This window comes from Chiloscyllium punctatum, chromosome 12 (assembly GCF_047496795.1).
Source record: "Chiloscyllium punctatum isolate Juve2018m chromosome 12, sChiPun1.3, whole genome shotgun sequence".
Classification (NCBI taxonomy): Eukaryota; Metazoa; Chordata; class Chondrichthyes; order Orectolobiformes; family Hemiscylliidae; genus Chiloscyllium; species Chiloscyllium punctatum.
The window spans coordinates 48,337,043-48,358,014 of NC_092750.1; the positions used below are offsets into that span (position 1 = coordinate 48,337,043).

General features: G+C 41.5%; 1 protein-coding gene across 3 annotated transcripts in view; it reads left to right on the forward strand.

The window, feature by feature from the left end:
- LOC140483843 (microphthalmia-associated transcription factor-like) overlaps positions 1–20,972 on the forward strand; it is a 293,041-nt gene that overhangs the window by 91,764 nt on the left and 180,305 nt on the right. The gene's annotated exons all lie outside the window — the stretch shown is intronic.

A 20,972-nucleotide genomic window follows, 5' to 3' on the forward strand; every position in this document is an offset into this window, starting at 1 on the left:
TAACTGTCAAACCTCTCATGCTTTTTTCTGTTTTTGTTTCCTTTGAAACTTGGACCTCTTCCACTTTCTGCTTTAGTGATTATTTGTCTTTTGCCATGTCTGCATGAGTGCTTTAACTCGAATATCACTGCAGGCATTCATTTCTTTCAGACTGTTTCATTCAAACTCCTTCTTGACTGTACCATACATCTACTTTTGTTTCTACGATTCTGTAATATTTTCCAGCTTGATTTTATCTCAAGCCAATGATCCTGTAGTAGCTCCTGCTGAGCTTGATCTGTTTTAGGTAAGCCAGCAATGTTTTAATTGGCGTGTTAATATGAAGCTTGTATTTCATTCTGTTTCCTTTCTTTCTTTTCTAGCTCCTGTATCATTTTTGTCAGCTGAGTTTTCAGCTACACTAATTCATAAGCAAATTAACCATTCCTTTCTTCTTTCAGATTTAGTTCTGCAAGTATTTCTTAAATAGCCTGTTGCTGTTTCTGTTATCTCTGAGGTTGGACTTATTTCTTGGCTTATGACGAATTGGAGGTCACAGTGTATTGCTATATCTGCAATTTCTGGTCCAGTAGTATCTACGAAGTAGAACATCTGTGATGTCCATGCAGATTTATTCTACTTGCACTTCATCAGTATTGACCTTCAACCTAGAATTAGTAATGCATTGTAAATTAGAAGTTTTAAGTTTGTAGGTTTTCTCATCATTTCTCTTTTATGTGGGTACCTCGATTCAAAGTGATAGTATACTGGCACCTGTATCAATCTTAGCCAACAATGAATATATGCCAGTTTTCTGAGGACAAATAATTTGAATTTTTGAGAACTATTTGGACACCGCCATGGTATTGTTGTTTAACATGGAAAACATGTGTTCACTGCCCTCCTACATTGCCACATTCTGGTTTTATTGCCTTTATTGTATCTGAAAGATATTCTGGTTCTTTAACTCTATCAGTGGCCTTTTCTGCTAAATGACTTGCAATGTTGATTGAAGTCTGGGCATTTCCTTGGTGCATGCAGAAGGCCACACCTTCCACATATCTTGCTAAACTTGAGTGTTTCAGTGATTGTATCAACTGTCAAAGTTCTATTTTGGATGCGTAAGCTTCATTGGCCTGCAAGGATTGTTGTACTTGTGACAATCCTCCAGAAGTCTTTGTTGTTTTCAATTTGTGTAGCAAATCTCACTGAAAAGCTTTCACGGAGGTGAATTCGGTCACCAACTTAGTTCTGTTTGTTCATTCCTCATCTGAAAACTCACTTAATGAAACCTTTTCTCTGCATTTGCTCATGACGTGTTCTTTGAATTTGTAGGCTTCTACCCAAATGGCTGCAGTTCTAGTTGATGAAAACAGAGGGTTAATGTCATTCTTAAATTCTTATATGATCCATGTCAGTTGAAGCTCATTTTAGGTCTTTAGCTGTTATTCCTGATGTATTACACTTGTGTGGACTTGAGTTTCCAATATGAATGGAATGATTTGCTGCATCAGGCACTGATAAATCAGGATTAAATTCTAATTAAACATATAAAGTTCTGTTTACTTAAAGAATTTGTAGGCATTCTAAGGATGTGCTTTTGACCTTTCCTTGCTTACTGCTGTTCCAGCACACACACTGCCTTTATCAAATGGGTTGAACTGATCTCTGGATAGGAATTTATCTGTTTCTGAGTAAGCTCTATTTTTTCAACACACTCCAACACTAATGAGCAAAGGCATTGAGGGTTGTCTCATGCATTTTAGCATCATTTAAAACTTATGTCCATATGTATCACCTGCAAATTAACTTGTTTGCTGTTCAAGTTCAGTAGGACTCATCAGCATGTTTCCCTGCATTGTTCATAATGGTTTAATACTTGGTCACTCACTCTGGGTTAGTTTATTAACATCTTAAAAGTAATAAAACAGACATTAGAGTAGACCAACTGATTTATGGGTGTTCCATTTGAAAACAGATAGGAATGGAACTGTACGACAGAGTCGTATCATTGTATACATACAACATGTGGAGTAATTAAAGATGAAATGTTTTAAAGGCAAGGGACACGTACAACAATATCGAGTAGTGCTTCCTTTCTTGTTGGACTGAAAACATACTGCAGTTGAAAATTCTCTTGAACACAGTCTAAAAACTGTTGCCTCCTCTCTGCCATTTAAACTTGTACTAACCCAATCTAGATGTTTTCTATTATTCTATATTTATACATGTCTGGAACAGATAGGACTTGAATTGACTCAGAGATGGGGACACCATGACTACACCATTAGAGCCCTTAAACAATGTTTAGAGAATTGAAGAGCCCCATTATAATGACACCAATTTTTGCACCTCTGCAATTTCTTTGCAGATTTTTCTCTCCATCCTTCCTGCTAGTTGGTGGTCTGTAGACCACAAGACATTGACTAGTTTTGTTCCTTAGTTCTACCCAAATCAGTCCTATCCTTGAACCTTCTTGTTGAAAAATGTGGTGCTGGAAAAACACAGCAGGCCAGGCAGCATCCGAGGAGCAGGAGAATTGACGTTTCGGGCATAAGCCCTTCTTCAGGAATGAGGCTGGTGTGCCAGGTGGGCTGAGATAAAAGGTAGGGGGGAGGGAATTTGGGGGAGGGACACTGGGAATAGTGGTGGAAGGAGGCACTGGTGGAAGGAGGTGAGGGTGAGGGTGATAGGCCGGAGCGGGGATGGGGACGGAGAGGTCGGGAAGAAGATTGCAGGTCAAGAGGGCAGTCCTCACCTTCTCCTACTTGAACCCTCTTGGACCTCCTCTCCTTCTAGACTGCAATATCTCTTTAAACCGCCACCCATCCACCACCTTGTGTTCTGCTGTCTCAACATGTTACATCCAGGAATATTGAGCATCCAGTTCTGCTGTTCCTTGAGCCATGTTTCTGTTATAGCCACAGCAACACCTTTCCACTTGAAAATTTGTTCCTGCAACAAACCAAGATTATTTAACCACACTCTGTACTTTCACTTACATATGCAGTAAGCCATTTAGACTTTATTACTTTCTCCCTTGTTCTGACCCAACCTGTTAACTTACTATCCTCTATTTTAATGCTATCTCTCTCTTGGAATATTTTATGTGTCGAGATAATTCTCTTTGATATTACTTCAGGTTACTTCATCCCTGCTGAATTAGTTTAAAGCCTTCCCAATAATGTAATTGCCCATGGTTGGTCTGCTGCCATGAGACTTTGTGGGTTCTGGCGCTAATGGTGAGAATGACCTGAGAACAGCATCTTCCACTGTGCTGCCACCTCTGGTAGGTCTGCATTGGTGCTGGGACATGACATAACTTAGAATGGTCGCATAGCAGTTCAGAACATGTCATGTAAAGTGTGATTTGGTAAGGATAACTATATGCTTTTTTTCTTGATACGTCTGTGGGACAGGTTTTCTAAATTTGGTACGAATCTTAGTGAGAATAATTTTGTTGGATCAGTTGGATAGGTGCTGCTGTCACTTTCAGAGCCTGGGTTGATTATTGTGACAAATTTTTCTTTTTCAACTTTTCTAAAGCAGTTTGGTGCCACCGAGTGGTTGCAAAGCCTTTTCAGAGGATAGTTAAGAACGAACTACATAGCTGTGGGCCTGGAATCACATGTAGGCCAGACTACATGAGGACAGCAGATTTACTTAACGGATTGATGACTATCCTTTTATGATAGTATGAATGTTTCATTATCGCTTTTAATAAGGCTGTTTGTTTATTCCAAATTGATTTAACTCTTAATTGAAATGAGAATCCCCAGTGGATGTGATTTGAACTCCTAACTGTGTAGCATTAGTCCAGGTATCTAGATTACTATTGCTGTAATATCATTACCATGCTACCATCGCCCAAATAAACCCATTTCTGTTTTGTGAAGGTGAAACAAAGGTGACACTGGCATTTTAAATTTAAAAATATAGCACCCTCTAGTGCAGATATAGCACATTTACTGGGATCTTAACTTGGTATACAAATGCTTTTTCTTTAGAGATTTAGGCGTAAACTTAGACAGAGCATGAGAATTGAAAAATGTGGTGCTGGAAAAACACAGCAGGCTAGGCAGCATCCGAGGAGCAGGAGAATCGACGTTTCAGGCATAACGTTCCTTCTTCAGGAATGAGGCTGGTGTGCGGGAAGACCTACCTATGGAGGGGGAGTTAAAGTGTTCAGCCATGGGGCGGTTGAGTTGGTTGGTGCGGGTGTCCCAGAGGTGGTCCCTGAAACGTTCCGCAAGTAGGCAAATTCACCTGCACCTCCACACACATCATTTACTGTATCCGCTGCACCCGATGTGGTCTCCTCTACATTGGAGAGACAAGCACCTACTTGCGGAACATTTCAGGGACCACCTCTGGGACACCCGCACCAACCAACTCAACCGCCCCGTGGCTGAACACTTTAACTCCCCCTCCCACTCCGCCAAGGACATGCAGGTCCTTGGCCTCCTTCATTGCCAGACCCTGACCACACGACACCTGGAGGAAGAGCGCCTCATCTTCCGCCTAGGAACTGTCCAACCACACGGGATGAATGTAGATTTCTCCAGCTTCCTCATTTCCTCTCCCCCCACCTTATCTCAGTCCCAACCCCCGGATTCAGCACTGCCCTTTTGACCTGCAATCTTCTTCCTGACCTCTCCGCCCCCATCCCCTCTCCAGCCTATCACCCTCACCCTCACCTCCTTCCACCTATCGTATTCTCAGCGCCCCTCCCCCAAATTCCCTCCGCTCTACCTTTTATCTCAGCCCCCTTGGCACACCAGTCTCATTCTTGAAGAAGGGCTTATGCCCGAAACATCGATTCTCCTGCTCCTCAGATGCTGCCTGGCCTGCTGTTTTTTTCCAGCACCACATTTTTCAACTCTGGCCTCCAGCATCTCCAGTCCTCACTTTCTCCTAGTTGATCTTAACCTACTGCGAATCCTCTTGCAAGGATGCCTACTTTGAAGAAGCTCTCTTCCTCCCTCTACAAGGATCTCAGTGAGTCCCTCTCTCACTGCACCCCCCCCCCCCCAGGTCATCTCTTCTGCCCAGAAGCTCTTCAGCCATCTCCTGAAACAGACTCGCTACCACGGCCACATCTCTTTCTTTAGAACCTGCCTATGGAACCGACTGACCCCGCATGGACTCCGGACTACGTTCAGACCAACACAGTTTGGACCCAACCAGGACAACCAGTACCTGCAACAAATCCAAAGCCTCCAGCAACAGACCTCCCTCCGGGTCCTCCGCTCTATGCTCGCAGCCATGCGCCACTACCTACACTCTCTGCAGTCAGCTCTGCCCCAGCTCAGGACAACACTCTCTCAGACCTGCAAAGGACCTTTGCTGTTCTTCATCCTCAGAAGAATTCATACATGAACAAACGTTTTTTCCTAGCCATATCGAACATCAAAGGAAGTAAGTACAAAAAACTTTCATGTACTCACTCCCACACTCCGGATTCCTCGACCGTTCCTGAACCTTCTTGCGACCTCTGGAACCGCTTAGGCGCCATTACCCACGTGGCTGCTGCAGCCACCACCGCCGTGGCGAACGATGACGTCACTTCCGCCCCCACCGCCACACGGACAACAGCCACCACCGACCATGCAGCCTCCGCGATCGCCGCCCAGATAACCACCTCCATGATTGCCAGGAATACCATCGCCGACAGATATGCGGTTGCCGCGGGATCCATGGCTACCAGGACCGGCGCCGTTTCTGTCCGGCGCGCTACTTCCGCCCCGGAGCTGCTGTCGCCGCAGCAATCTCCGCCCCCGGTGACGTCACTCACCTGCACAAGGATCACACTGCACGCTACGCCACTCCGATGTCGATCCCCGCCCCAACGTTGATCCGTGCCCCCACACCGATCCCCGCCCCCACGTCGATCCCCGCCTCAACATCGATCTCTGCCCACACGACCAACTCCACCCCATGACCAACTCTGCCCCTGCGACCAACTCTACCCCCGTGACTAACCCCGCCCCATGCCTAACTCCACCCCCACTCCCAGCTCCAGCCCCACACCAGGTTTTGGCTCCCAGCCCTGCCGTATTTTTACCACGCCTCTAGACCTCCCCCTCTCTGAGGATGAACGATCTGTCCTCAGCAGAGGCCTCACCTTCATCCCCCTACGCTCCTGGATCAATGAGTTTGACACGCGGCTAGACATCGAGCATTTCTTCCGCCGCCTTCGCCTCTGCGCTTACTTCTTCATCCAGGACTCTTGCCCACCCTCTGACGACCCCTTCTCCCGCCTCCAACACACCCCATCTACCTGGACACCCCATGGTGGCCTCTTATCCGCCCTCGATCTCATCATATCCAACTGCCGTCTCAACCTCTCCACCCCTCTCACCCACTCTAACCTCTCACCCTCACAACGTGCAGCCCTCCACTTCCTCTGCTCCAACCCCAACCTCACCATCAAACCAGCAGACAAGGAAGGTGCAGTGGTAGTTTGGCGCACCGATCTTTACACCACTGAGGCTAAACGCCAGCTCGCGGACACCTCCTCCTACTGCCTCGTTGACCATGACCCCACCTCCCACCACCAAACCATCATCTCCAAGACCATCCATAGCCTCATCACTTCAGGGGATCTCCCATCCACCGCCTCCAACTTCATAGTCCCACATCCCCGCTCCGCCCGTTTCTACCTCCTGCCCAAAATCCACAAACCTGACTGCCCCGGCCGACCCATTGTCTCAGCTTGCTCCTGCCCCACCGAACTCATCTCTGCTTGCCTCGACACTGTCTTGTCCCCCTTAGTCCAAGAACTCCCCCCTCTGCGTTAGGGACACCACCCACGCCCTCTACCTCCTCCATGATTTTCACTTCCCCAGTCCCCAATGCCTTATCTTTACTATGGACATCCAGTCCCTATACACTTCCATCCTCCATCACGAAGGCCTCTAAGCCCTCCGCTTCTTCCTCTCCCGCCGACCCAACCAGTACCCTTCCATTGATACCCTCCTTTGACTGACTGAACTGGTCCTCACTCTTAACAACGTCTCCTTCCAATCCTCCCGCTTCCTCCAAACCAAAGAAGTAGCCGTGAGCACCCGCATGGGCCCCAGCTATGCCTGCCTCTTGGTCGGATATGTGGTACTGCCCATCTTCTGCAGCTACACTGGCACCAACTCCCACCTTTTCCTCTGTTACATCGATGATTGTATTGGCGCTACCTTGTGCTCCCACGAGGAGGTTGAACAGTTCATCCACTTTACTAACACCTTCCACCCCGACCTCAAATTTACCTGGACCATCTCAGACTCCACCCTCCCCTTCCTAGACCTCTCCATTTCTATCTTGGGCGACCAACTCAACACAGACATTTACTACAAACCGACTGACTCCCACAGCTACCTAGATTACACCTCCTCCCACCCTGCCCCCTGTAAAAACGCCATCCCATATTCCCAATTCCTTCGCCTCCGCCGCATCTGCTCCCAGGAGGACCAATTCCACTACCAAACAACCCAAATGGCCTCCTCCTTCAAAGACCGCAATTTCCCCTCCGACATGGTCGACGATGCATCTCCTCCACTTCCTGCGCCTCCGCCCTTGAACCCCGCCCCTCCAATCGCCACCAGGACCGAACCCCACTGGTCCTCAACTTCCACCCCACCAACCTCCGGATACATCGTATCATCCTCCGTCATTTCCGCCACCTCCAAACAGACCCCACCACCAGGGATATATTTCCCTCTCCACCCCTATCAGCGTTCCGGAGAGACCACTCCCTCCGCGACTCCCTCGTCAGGTCCACACCCCCTACCAACCCAACCTCCACTCCCAGCACCTTCCCCTGTAACTGCAAGAAGTGCAAAACTTGCGCCAACGCCTCCGCCCTCATCTCCCTCCAAGGCCCTATTGGATCTTTCCATATCCATCGCAAATTCACCTGCACCTCCACACACATCATTTACTATATCCACTGCACCTGATGTGGTCTACTCTACATTGGAGAGACAGGCCGCCTACTTGCAGAATGTTTCTGGGACCACCTCTGGGACACCCACACCAACCAACCCAACCATCCCGTGGCTGAACACTTTAACTCCCCCTCCCACTCCGCCAATGACATGCAGGTCCTTGGCCTCCTCCATTGCCAGACCCTGACCACACGACACCTGGAGGAAGAGCACCTCATCGAAACGTCGATTCTCCTGCTCCTGGATGCTGCCTGGCCTGCTGTGTTTTTCCAGCACCACATTTTTCAACTCTGGTCTCCAGCATCTGCAGTCCTCACTTTCTCCCAGAGCATGAGAATGGTTGGCAGGGTCATGATTTTGGATTATTTTATCTCTGCACCTTCCCATGCAGAGAGGACACAAGTTTAGTGTTGTCTTCCAAATTTTTACAATTTGCTACAAGCACAATAACATGTGAGTGTATATGAGTTAAATCTGGGCTTTAATTCCTAAATCCAAATGGTACCTCTTAAAGGGGTGTGGATTTTGGCTGGACAGATGATGGAATTTTATCTAGGAATGATCTTAACATGGGCTACCTTGTGACATGACAGAACTAGGTATGGAGGTCGAGAGTGTGGTGCTGGAAAAGCACAGCAGGTCAGGCAACGTCCGAGGAGCAGGAGAATCGACACTTTGAGCATGAGCCCTTCATCAGGAATGAGGCTTGTGGGGTGTGGGGGTGGGGGAGGGGGGGAGATGTGTGGTGCTGAGGGATAAATGGGAGGGGGGGTGGCGCTGGAGGAAAGAGGACCAGATACCTGTGACAGACAGTTCCTGGAGTCTGGTTCCAGGAATTGAATGCAGTGCTACAAAAAACGGAGTGGCCTCACACAGTAGTCAAGATCAGTATGTTGAAATATCGTATTCCACCAACAACAATGTGAACCAATGGTCCATGTCACCATCACTTACCAAATAACAATTTCTACCAAATAAAAACTGAAAGATTAGTCGATGCGGAACATATTATTGCTGGAGTATGATATTTATACACTCATTTATTGATCTTAACGACTTATGTCAGGTCATTGAGTTTTTTGTTACCTATCCATCCTCATTGCTAATCTATTTGTCTTCACACAGTCTCCTGCATTCTTCCTCAGCTTGCTGAAGCCTTTAATTTAGCCTCACTAATAGATTTCAACATCATTCTTGTATCTATATTAATAAAAATAGAGAATAAGAGGTCGCAGGGCAAATCTCTAGGGCATTATCATTGCGCACATTCTGCAATTTTTCAATAATCTATTTACTCTTTAACTCCTTTTCATATCTCTGTCTATGCAACTTTGTTCTCGTATCATGTGTCTTATTCATCTTATGTCAGTGATGATACAAGGATAGGAAAACAAGTGTGGCACCTTAGCAAAAAGTCTTTTCTAATACCATATTTAGCTCCCACAACTTTTGTTCATAAGTGTTCGTTATTTCCCAAAGATGCCAATTAGATCTGCCTTGACAAAACCAGGCACAGTGCTTTTTGGTATTAAAAATTGTCCCAAGTATCTGCAGATTATAACAGGCCAAGGATGGAGTATTATTGAAAAACTGGTTTTCAATAATGTCCATAATCCACAACACTAGATAGTGATCAAAATGGCAAAAGTTGGTTTGATAATTGAGGCTAATGTTAATGATTTGAACATTCGTGCTGTATCAAATAATTACTCAACTACAACCAGTCATCACATTTGTTGAAGTTTGAATGATACGTTTTTTTCATTCATTCAGTGGATGTGGGCTTCACTGGCTGGCCCAGCACTTATCCATCTCTAGTTACTTGAGAAGGTGATGATGAGCTTCCTTCTTGAGCCACGACAATCCATTGTGTTTAGATACAGTGTGGTTAGAGAGGGAGTTCAAGGATTTGGACCGAGCAACAGTGAGGGAATGTTGATACATTTCTAAGTCAGGATGGTGTGTCTTGGAAGGGAGCATGCAGATGGTGGTGTTCCCATGTATCTGTTGCCCTTGTCCTTCTAGACGGTAGCGGTCATGGATTTGGAAGGTGCTGGCTAAGGACTCAGTGAATTTCTGCAATGCATTTTGTAGAGATGCTGCTGAACATTGGCGGAATTGAAGGAATGAATGTTTGTGGCTGTGGTACCAACTAAATGAACTTCTTAGTCTTGGATGGTGTCAAGCTGCTTGTGTTTTGGAGAAGCACTCATCCAGGCATCTGACATGCTTTTGTAGCCCCTGTATTTGTATGGCTTGTCTCTTTCGCTGTCTGGTTAATGGTAATCTCCTAGGATGTTGATAGTGGGAGTGTCATTCTCACCCCCAGCTCTAACACATGAGTGGGTCCTCCATCAGATGCGCAATATGGAAGAGTACCAATTTATCAACCAAGGGTCACTGGGGTATAATATGTAGTGGGAAGCAAGAGATTTCCTTGCCCATGTCTGACCTCACGCTATGATACTTAAAGGTCCCTGGTCCATGTTTCTCAGGGCAACTCCCTCCCAATTCTGTAATATTGTGCTGCCACATCCATTTGGTCTCTCCTGCTGGTGGGGTAGGACATACCGGGACATGGTGATGATGTTAACTGGGACCTTGTCTGTGAGATATATATGTATGAGTATGTCTATGTCAAATGGCCACATGACTTGTCTGTGAGACAGCTGCCCCTATTTTGGCACTAGCACCTCCCCAAGACATTAGTAAGCAGTAATTCACAGGGTAGGCAGGGTTGATTTTGCCATTGTTGTTTCCAGTGCCTCAATTGATGCCAGGTGATCTGTCTAATTTCATTCCTTTTTGAGACTTTTTAAACTCAATTCAATGCAAATGAGTGGTTTGCAAAGCTAATTGAAGAGAATTAAGAGCCAACCACATTAAAGTGGGTCTTGAGTCACATATAGCTCAGTCCAGGTAAGGATGACAGATTTGGTTAGCTAATCTAATAGGTTTTTATGATAGCCAACAATGGTTTCATGGCCAAATTAGTTTCTTAAGCTCTGATTTTTCTTTTCCTCAATTGTAATTCTACCATCTGCTATGATGGGATTCCAAGCTAGAACCCAGCACATTCCATAGGTCTCTGGATTTTCATCCAGGGAATATGCCACTATACTATCGCTCCCCACTGTTACAGTGTATATACTGTTTCAGATAAAGCAGATTGCAAACTTAACCCAGCCTGCTTGTTCAGATGATATTTGAACAGCATTTCAACTTTAGAACTCTTTGCTTGTGAAAGTGTTTTGGAAAACTTCCAAACTGCATATTCTCATTGGAATTGCTTTCTCTGAGTGCTTTGCCTTTTTAAAAATGATGACACTTATGCTGAGTGTACTAGTATCAATGCTTATTTATTTCCAGTTAAAAGTAATTGATAACCACCAAGATTGATTTTGTTCCACTTATACTAATAATACTCTTTTGCAATAAAATAGTCCACATACTGTATGTGTCTAATTAAAATCGTACATTTCTAACTTAACAGGCACTTTATCTCTTAGGCTTTGCAGAAAAATTATTTATGATTGGACATTTGCTATCTAATGGCATAGTATCTCTGGGAAAAGAGAATACAGAGAAGATTGCTTTGGTAGCAATTTTCTCATAAAGAGATCAAGGGGCTCAGGTACATAGTTCTTTGAAGTTTGTGACATATTGACAGGGTGATTAGCTGTTTGCCTTCCTTGCTCTGTCCTTTAAGTATAGGAGTTCGGAAATCATGTTGAGGTTATAAAGGACATTGGTGAGGCCTCTTCTCTGTCCAGTTCTGGTTGCCCTGTTATAGGAAGGATATTTTAAGGTAGAGAGGGTTCAGAAGAGATTTACCAGGATATTGTAGGCTATAGAAGATTTGAATTATAAAGAAAGGCTGGACAGACTGGGATTTTTTTCACTGGTGCGTACAAGGTTGAGCAGTGACCTTTATAGATGTTTATAAAATCACGAGGGGTATCGATATGGCCAATAGTAGGTGACTTTTCCCTCAGATAGGTGCTTTTAAGACTTGGGGGGGGGGGGGAATATTTTTAAGGTGAGAGGAGAAAGATTTAAAAAACACGAGGTGCAATTTTTTTACAGCGAGCATGGTTCACGTGAGGAAGGAGCTTCCTGAGGAAGTAGTGGATGGGGGCACAGTTATAGTGTTCAAAAGGCGCTTAGATAAGGATGTGATTAGAAAACGTTTGGAGGGACATGGGCCAAGAGTAGGCAGGTGGGACTAGTTTAGGTTGGGATTATGTCCAGCATGGACTAGTTTGACCGAAGGTTCTGTTTCCGTGCTGTCCAATTCACTGATTCCATAAGGAAGTATTGAGAGATTTGTAAGAAGTCATCCGTCTCAAGGGTCTTCAGTTTTCCTCTGAATTCCACATGCACTTGCTTTAAGGTGCAAAACTACCCAATGGCTCAAACAGTAGTATTTTGTATACAATGCAGACTGACCTGCAACAGATGTATGGTAACGTGAGAACCTTACACCACAGTATACGGATTACTTAGGCATGGTGGTGCTGTTTGATGTCAGTGTTTAGCAATCAGCAACTCCTGTATACATCTTATTGTTGTCAGTTTTTCAAGAGGTCCTCTGACAACAGCATTATAGCTGTGTGAGAAAAATCTTTGTTGATTTCACAGTGGGACTCATAATAGCAGTGAAATGGAGTCTTGGAGGAATATAGTATTCTAAGCAGTTCAAATTTTCGTAAATTTGAAACATAATATCAGCAGTTAATTGCAATATATTTTTATTTTCATTTTAAATTGAGATTTGTTTTCTGATCAGGCGTCAATATCCTTTATGTTTCATGCACATTACTATTTCAGGCTAAATATTTCATTTAAAAAAAAGAACTGCTGGAATTAGTCCTGTAGGATGGTTTTGTCTTATGTAGCCTCAGTGTTTCTGGTGTTTTTTGCATATGAGACTTCATATTTTACTGTATTACAAAGTAGTTAAAGTGTAGAATCATGTCCAGAAGATCTATGTCAACATTAATGAATCACATTGGCCTCCCCCTCCCATCTAACTCTATCAGTATATACTATAAACAGAATGCACCTTAGAAAGTTAATGAAATTTAATGTTCACTGAACTTTTAAATCATATTATAAAATGTAATAATTATGGGGGTTTCTTTTCAACATAATTAATAATGCAGATCACAACCATTTCTAAAGTACAAAGTTAAAAATCACACAACACCAGGTTACTACTGCCTGTTGAAGGAGCGTCGCTCCGAAAGCTAGTGTGCTTCCAATTAAACCTGTTGGACTATAACCTGGTCTTGTGTGAGTTTTAACTTTGTACACCCCAGTCCAACACCGGCATCTCTACATCATGTCTAAAGTAGTATACTTATAGAATGAATGATGATAAATATTTAGCACTGTGAAACATATTAATGTAATTTCTCCTCAAAAGCACAACTTTGTATATAAAAGTGTGTGCTGAAAGGTTAGTTTGGTTTGTCTTAATGAGTGCATGTCTTAGGATATGATAGTTGAGGAGTACTTAACCGATTTTGACTGCCTAATTTACTGCCGCAAGTGCAATTTTGTAATTGCAATAATGAAGAATTGCTATCAAAATAAGCAGACTCTTAAGTCCAAACGTTGCAATAACGTCTGTGGGTAATGACGTAACATGGTGCCTCACAGCAACATGTCTACCCCCCGATTGTTCACTGCTTAGTGTCAAAAATCGATGCAAGCCAGAGAGGTTGGTAGCCCAAGTGAGTGGTGAAGAGCATATGCGCAACAAAGCAATGGTGGCGGGCATTGTCCAGGTCAGTACAAAGGGGTGAGCATGTAGAAATGAAGCGAAGAGCCAGAATGTGCATTCTGTCTCATTGTTCCTGCATGCAAGGCAATCTGACAGAAGCATAAAAGTCTCAAGTTTCGTGAGTACCAACATGAAGTTCTGAAGGGCTGAAGTGATGTCAGAGTCGGTCTGAAAGCATTCATGGTGATGTGGGTGAGTTTGGTGGTTTGGTGATGCCCGCTTGAGTGGATGAAGGGTAGAAGAGGGCAGTATCCATCAAGCATGCAGGGAAATACTTGTGACAGGGAAGCTCGATGAATGCCAGAGAAGCAAGTGTCAAGCTTCTGTCACTAGGTTACTGCTCTGACTTTCATGGTAGGGATTGACATTGTCTAGTTTCTCTGGGAAGGAGGGGCAAATATGGAGCTGCATAGAAATGAGATGAGATTAGTTAATAATGAGATGCAAATACATGGAAATAAGGTAGTTGCCACTCATTAATGAACTCTGCATTTAAACCCTAAGGTAACTTGTTTCTTGACATTGAAAGTCCAACTTTTTCATTCTCAACATATGCCCCAGTTTTCCTGCCATTGCTGATACTGTTCAGGCAGCAGAAAATTCCACGTGTTGTAACTTTAGACGAAAAAAACTAAAGGTCTGGTGTCATATCTTCTCCTTTTCAGGTAAATGAATAGCCTGTAGGGTTAATGCAATATGTTTGTGACATTTTATGAGTAATTGTGTGAAAATACATTGGTGAACTTGTCTTAGCAACATTTCAGGCAAATGACACAGTGATACACTTTTGCATGTTTAACATTGTCCAGTTACTGCTTTATGACCAGAGATCATTTTAATCCAACATTTTGTCATGAAAATGTCCACTTCAACTTTTGCAATTTCTAATGAAATATTGCAAAACGTTTCACGTGACCTACACAAAAATGTGAGCTATTCAATGTAATTTCAATTCTTCTCAGAGAACTGAATTTTTTAAAAAAATTCAATCCAAGTACCTTTTTATAATAAGACTTTTGTTTAGCATAATTTTTGTTTGAAAGTGTTTCAGACTAGAATTTAATAATTGCAGACAGTTTGATCTTATTGTAAATTTAAATGCTGTTACAGACTATTGAGAAATTTTAGTTACTGCTAAATTGGTCACCATTACAGGATTCTCTTCTCCTCTAAGCAGAAGGCTGGTTCTAGGAAAGAGATGGGATGGTGGGGGGGAGGGGGGGAGGTGAGATGTTGCTTTATCACTGGTTTATACAGGCCATTGGCTATTATGGTTCAGTGCTCTAGGATTGGTTTTCAATCGCTTGAGTGATTATATGGACAACCAAGGCAGTAATTAACTCTGTAAAGCCAATGAAAGCAACTTTTGTTTGAAACTAAACTGCAACTTTCTTACCTGGAAGCTTGAGTAACAGTTTATCATAATGTATGTATGTATTTACTCCATTATCCATTTAAACTGCTTCCAAGAAAATGTTTACTTTTTAAATATTTTAAATAAAGTGATGAAAAAATAATTTCCGGTGTTTGTTACACAGGAAATATCAATTTCAAATGAAACTGCCCACATTTTCTCGAAAATACTTGCTCTCTTTTGAAAACAATTAACTGGTCGGAGCCTTGGGTGTTACATTTATCTAAAGATGAGAAAATGTGCCTCTGGCTTTTTCGGTATTTCAGCCCAAAATTATGCCTTCCAGATCATGAAAGTGCAATTTCATTTAGACTCTTTTTGAATACAGTATTTCTGATTGTTAGCATGTCTGCAGTATATGTTTTTGTATCTTTTGCAAATAACATATTATGATGCTCCAGAAATGTTTGAAAGATAGTCAGAACTTTTTTTTAAATTCAACAAATGAGTTGAATTAAAAATGAGTGCAGTAAGTCTTAAAGAGAAAAAAAAACTAATAATAAAAATTTCAAAACAGATTTGATACTTCCTAGGCAGTGTGGAATTAACAATCTGAATTATGACCTAGTGATATCATTTGTAAGCAGGTTTTTAAAAAGGGAAATGCCTTTGTTGATGATTAGCTGGACTTTCTGTGATGAATCAGCTGACCAGTGTTACAGCAATCAAGCAATATGGAATAAGAGTCATTTTCTAACTTGCGCGCCGATATCCTGAATGTCACCCACTGCCAAACTACACCATTGATTTGAACTCACTCCATCAACTATGCATTGCTGAATGTATAATATTCCTTGATGTAGATGTTCTCTTTTGGCAGTATATACTCAGAAAGTTAGTCTACGGTGTCAACATTGCAAGTGAGTGCTGGGAGATTTGTTGAGATCTCACCGAACTGCTGAAATTTCATGTGCATGGATACTGAGTGAGGACAGTAGGAGAGAAATTGTAGCCTGTCCCTTACTTCCATTCCTGTTCTTTTGAGTGTAGAACTTTATAAATTGGTGTAATTCCTTGAATAAATCCTAATTTTGATGACCGTGTCCTTTCTACACTTCGTCATGGGATGCTAAGAACAATGATCTTGATTCTGAATGCCTTGACTCAGACAATCAGATTACCACAGAGTGCGATCATTAAGATACATCAATTTCATTTCCAAATATGATTGAATCAACAACTCACTGGAAGAAGAGTTTGCCCAAAAGCCCAATGCTAAACAATGGGAGAACTCAGTACATTCGTGCAAAAGGCTAGGGTGCAGTAGTTGCAATGATCCTCGGCCAAAAGAACCAAGTGAAAATCCATCTTGGCCTCCTCCAGAGATTGCCAGCTTTACATATGTTAGTTTTCAGCCAATTTGATTCACTCCACCTGAGTTCAAGAAATGGGTGAAAGCAATGAATATCACAAAGACTATGAGCCCTAACAATCTTCCAGCAATAATACTGAAAACCTGTGATTAGATTAGATTAGATTAAATTAGATTTTGTTAGATTAGATTTGCCATAGATTTGCTCCAGACTTGCCATACCCCTAGTCAAGTCTTTTCAGGATAGATATAACATCTACCTGTCAATGTAGAAAATTGCTCTGGTATGTCCTGTAAACAAAGAAAAATGGACAAGTCCAACCAGGCCAAATAATGCCCCATCAGTTCACTCTGGTAAGTGGCAAATATCATAAGTGATGCACAAATATAAGGCAATTACCAACAGGAGAGATTGTAACCATTGCCCTTGACATTCAATGACATTGCCATCACGGAATCTCCCACTATCAACATCCTGGGGAATACCATTGACCAGAAACTTAACTGGCTTATCAATTTAAATACTGTGCCTGCAAAAACAGGAAAAGGATAGGCATCCTGCAGCAACCATCTCACACTCCTGTCTCCTCAAAACCTGCCCACCAACTAAAAGGCATAAGTCACAAGTGTAATGGAATACTTGCCACTTGCCTGGATGAGTGTAGCTCCAACAACATTCAAGAAGCTTGACACCATTCAGGGCAAAGCAGCTAACTGATTAGCGCTACTTCAACATACATTCACTCCCTAAACTACGAACAAACAGTAAAAGCAGTGTGGACCATCTACAAGATGCACTTCAGAAATTCACCAAGGGTCTTTAGAGATCATCTTCCAAACCCATGACTGCAATCATCTAGATGGACAAGGCCAACAGGTAAATGAGAACGCAGCCATATGCAAGTTCCCCTCCAAGCCATTCACTATCTTGATTTGGAAATATATCACTGTACCTACAGTGTCACTGAATCAAAGTCTTGAAACTTTGTCTCAATAGCACTATGGATATACCTACATGAAATGGATTGCAATGGTTCAGGAAAGCTGCGATGATCTTCTTCTCAAGAGAAATTGGAGCGGGACAATGAATACTGGCTCAGCAAGTGAAGCCCACATTATCTGAATGAGTAAAAACAAAGTTTTTATGTAATATACATAACTCCTTGGATAACCTACATAATTACATGATAGTGAAATTAATAAACTTGAACTTGACATCAGTGGTTTACAGTTTGAACTATTGTAGCTCATTAGTTCGAAGTTAAAATTAGTTATAAGGTTTAGCTAGTTTATGTGTTCGGATAATATTTAAAAATCATTCAAACATTAAAGCCTCTTGCATTTGTACTGTTACTTGTAAAACCTACCAACCTACGTATTATTTCTGCATATGTTTGCTTTCTCTTAATGTTAACCTTTTTAATGACAAAGTTTATACGTATGGTACTGGCGTCAGTACTTATCTCTCTCCAAATAAACTGATATATCGGTTCCACTTATGCTGCCGCTTTAACACCTTTTTGTTTTATAAAACAAACTTTTGATTTTTGATGTGTGAACTTGACTCAAGTCTTCAAGAAATGTATGTTAGTTCATGTTATCACTCATTACTTATGGAAGTAAAATTATGTTTACATATTGTGAACATTTGATATAAAGCCAGTTGGTAGAATAAGTTCAGTCTTTCTGTAAAAATGTATGTGTACTTCCAGGAGAAAGTGAGAAATGTTGATTCTCCTGCTCCTGTGATGCTGTCTGACCTGCTGTGCTTTTCCAATGCCACACTCTTGGTTATGTGTATTTCCAGTAGAAAATTTGGAGGCACTGATGTAGTGCTCAGCATTCTGTGACTGCTGAACATAAAGCAAAAATGCAGTTTAAAATGCTTTAGTATCTTGTAGTTATTCTGATCAAAATCTATTGCAGGAAGAAACATATCTTTGTTATGTGTACATTTTTTGGATTGGTTGCCTGAAAAGCATGTTTTAAAATAGATCTATGGGTGGTGCTCAATTATGCTGAAATTTTCACATTTATGACCCTTTGTCTTCATTTGTGCTCAGCTTCAAATGATAGTTTTGTTATTGTTTTGCTTCATCCCTTGACCAGATTTGTTGTTATCACATTTATTCTGCTCATGCTTGAAGGTTGCTGCCATTTGTATTCCCTATGATGCCTTTACAAAAGATGAAATATATACATTAATCATATATGTCTGCATAAAGGCTATCAATATTTCAATAACAACATTAAATGGCAACATTCAAAATTTCATCACTTCTTAACACATGATTTTCAATGCCTTCTGTTGAATATATAACATATTAAAACGATGTTGTGCCTGCAAAATATGTTCATCACTCACTGACAAAATATTAGAAAATTATCGTAGAAAACAGTAAGCACCAATTAATTTGCAGCCAAAATGTAAAGATTGCGAGTATCAATTAAGGACACACTTCTTTAAAATTAATTAAGTGATGTTGAAGATTTGCATTTAATTTTAAAAAGTTGCATAATCGTAACTGCTTTTGAACTGAACAGTTTTCGTTTATATAAGGTAATTTATTTCCTAAAAGTCTATCTTTTTTTGCTCAGGCATTAGGTGGATAATTATGGGTCATTTTTGTTTCAGACTAAGATGTTTTAACCATTTTTTTCCAATCAGCATTTTGATAGATGTTATTACACACCTCCTGGAGCAGGCGGGACTTACACCCAGGCCTCCTGGTCCAGGGGTATGGACAGTATCACTTCGCCACAAGACGGCCTCTAGTAAATTCAGATCTCAACATAATTTTAATGTTTTGAATGAGGCTAAACTGCCCTGTCAGTACAATTTAGATTAATTCTTCTTAATTACTTTAGTCTGCTTAATATTGTAGCATTTTGTGAAAATAGTCATAAACCTGGGTGTGCTCTAAATTTTAAAAATTAACTTAAGTAGTAAATTGACTGTGATTATTTGAGTTTTAGGTGGAGAATATGCGGATGTGGAAAATTACATAATAGGAAGATAAAAAGTTAAAATAATAATTGTAAATATCTGAAAATCTGAGAATTAAATAAAACATTGAAATGCACAGTAAGTGTACAAACATATGAATTAGAAGCAGTAATATACCATTCAGTCTCTCGTGCCTGCTCTACCATTCAACAAGGTAATGGTTTATTTATTTGCATTATGAATTCCATTTTCCCATCCATCTCTAGATACCTTTTAATTCCCTTGCCAAAAGGAATTAATATAATTCTACCTTAAAAATAAGACCATGCCTTCACAACTTCTAAGGCAGGGAGGTCCAAGGTCTCTCAGATTCTTGAGAGGGTTAACAAAAAACCCTCATCACTTGCTTAAAAGAGCAACATCTCATTTTAATATATTGTCCGCTTGTCCTGGACTTGTCTACAAGATTTCACATTCTTTCCATGTCTATCTTGTCAAGACCATTTGGGATTTTATCAACCTGAATTAAATCATCCCTTGCTGTTCTGAACTCTAGTAGAAACAAACTGTCCAAATGTTCCACTTAAGAATACCATTCATTTCAGTATCAATCTAGGGAACTTCCTTTCATGACTTTACATCCCTCCTTAAATAAGGAGACCAAAATTATATATAATATTTGAGATGTGGTCTTACCAATGCCATGTATAACTAAGGCAGAACCTTCTTGTTTATGTTCAGTTCCTTTTGTATTAAAAATTAGCATCTATTATCTTTCCTGATTTATGTAGTGCACTTGCATGGTAACCTCTGGTGATTCATATACCAGAGTACCTAGATCACTGTGAACATTACAATTCTGTTGTCAGTTTGCATTTAATTTTTTTTCCAAAGTGAACAGCTTCACATTTTCTTTCATTAAACTCCCTCTGCCAGATTTTCGCCCACTTACCCTCAACCTATCCATATCAGTCTGCGTCCTTGTTAGGTCATGTTCACAAGGTACTTTCTTACCTATCTTTGTGACATCTACAAATTTAGCAACCGTGACTTGAATCCCTTCATCTAAGTCAGTGATATAAGTTGTAAAACAGTGGGGGCCTAGTGTAGACTATTGGCTACATTGCTGGCAATTTTAACTTGACCCATTTATACATGTTCTCTGTTTTCTGCCTGCCAGCCAATCTCCTATTCATGCTGTTATGTTGCCTGCATAACATGAACTCCTACTTTGTGCATAACCTTTGACATAGAACCTTGTCAAATGCCTTTTGACAATCAAAGTGGTGTACATCAAATGGGCTTCTTTTCATTTACAACACATCACTCATTCAAGGAATTACAATAAATTAGTTAAACATAATTTTGCTTTCATAAAACTACCCGGGGTCTTTCTGATTACTTTGAGTTCTTTAAAGTATCTAGTTATAACCTCCTTTATGGTCAATGCTAACAGTTTTCCCATGACAGATGTTAAATCAACTGGCTTATAGTTTCTCATTTTCTGCCTCAGTTCCAGGGATTATATTAGCTATTTTCCACTAAAATGGAACCTCTCCAGAATCCAAATAATTCTGAAAAGTTAACACCAA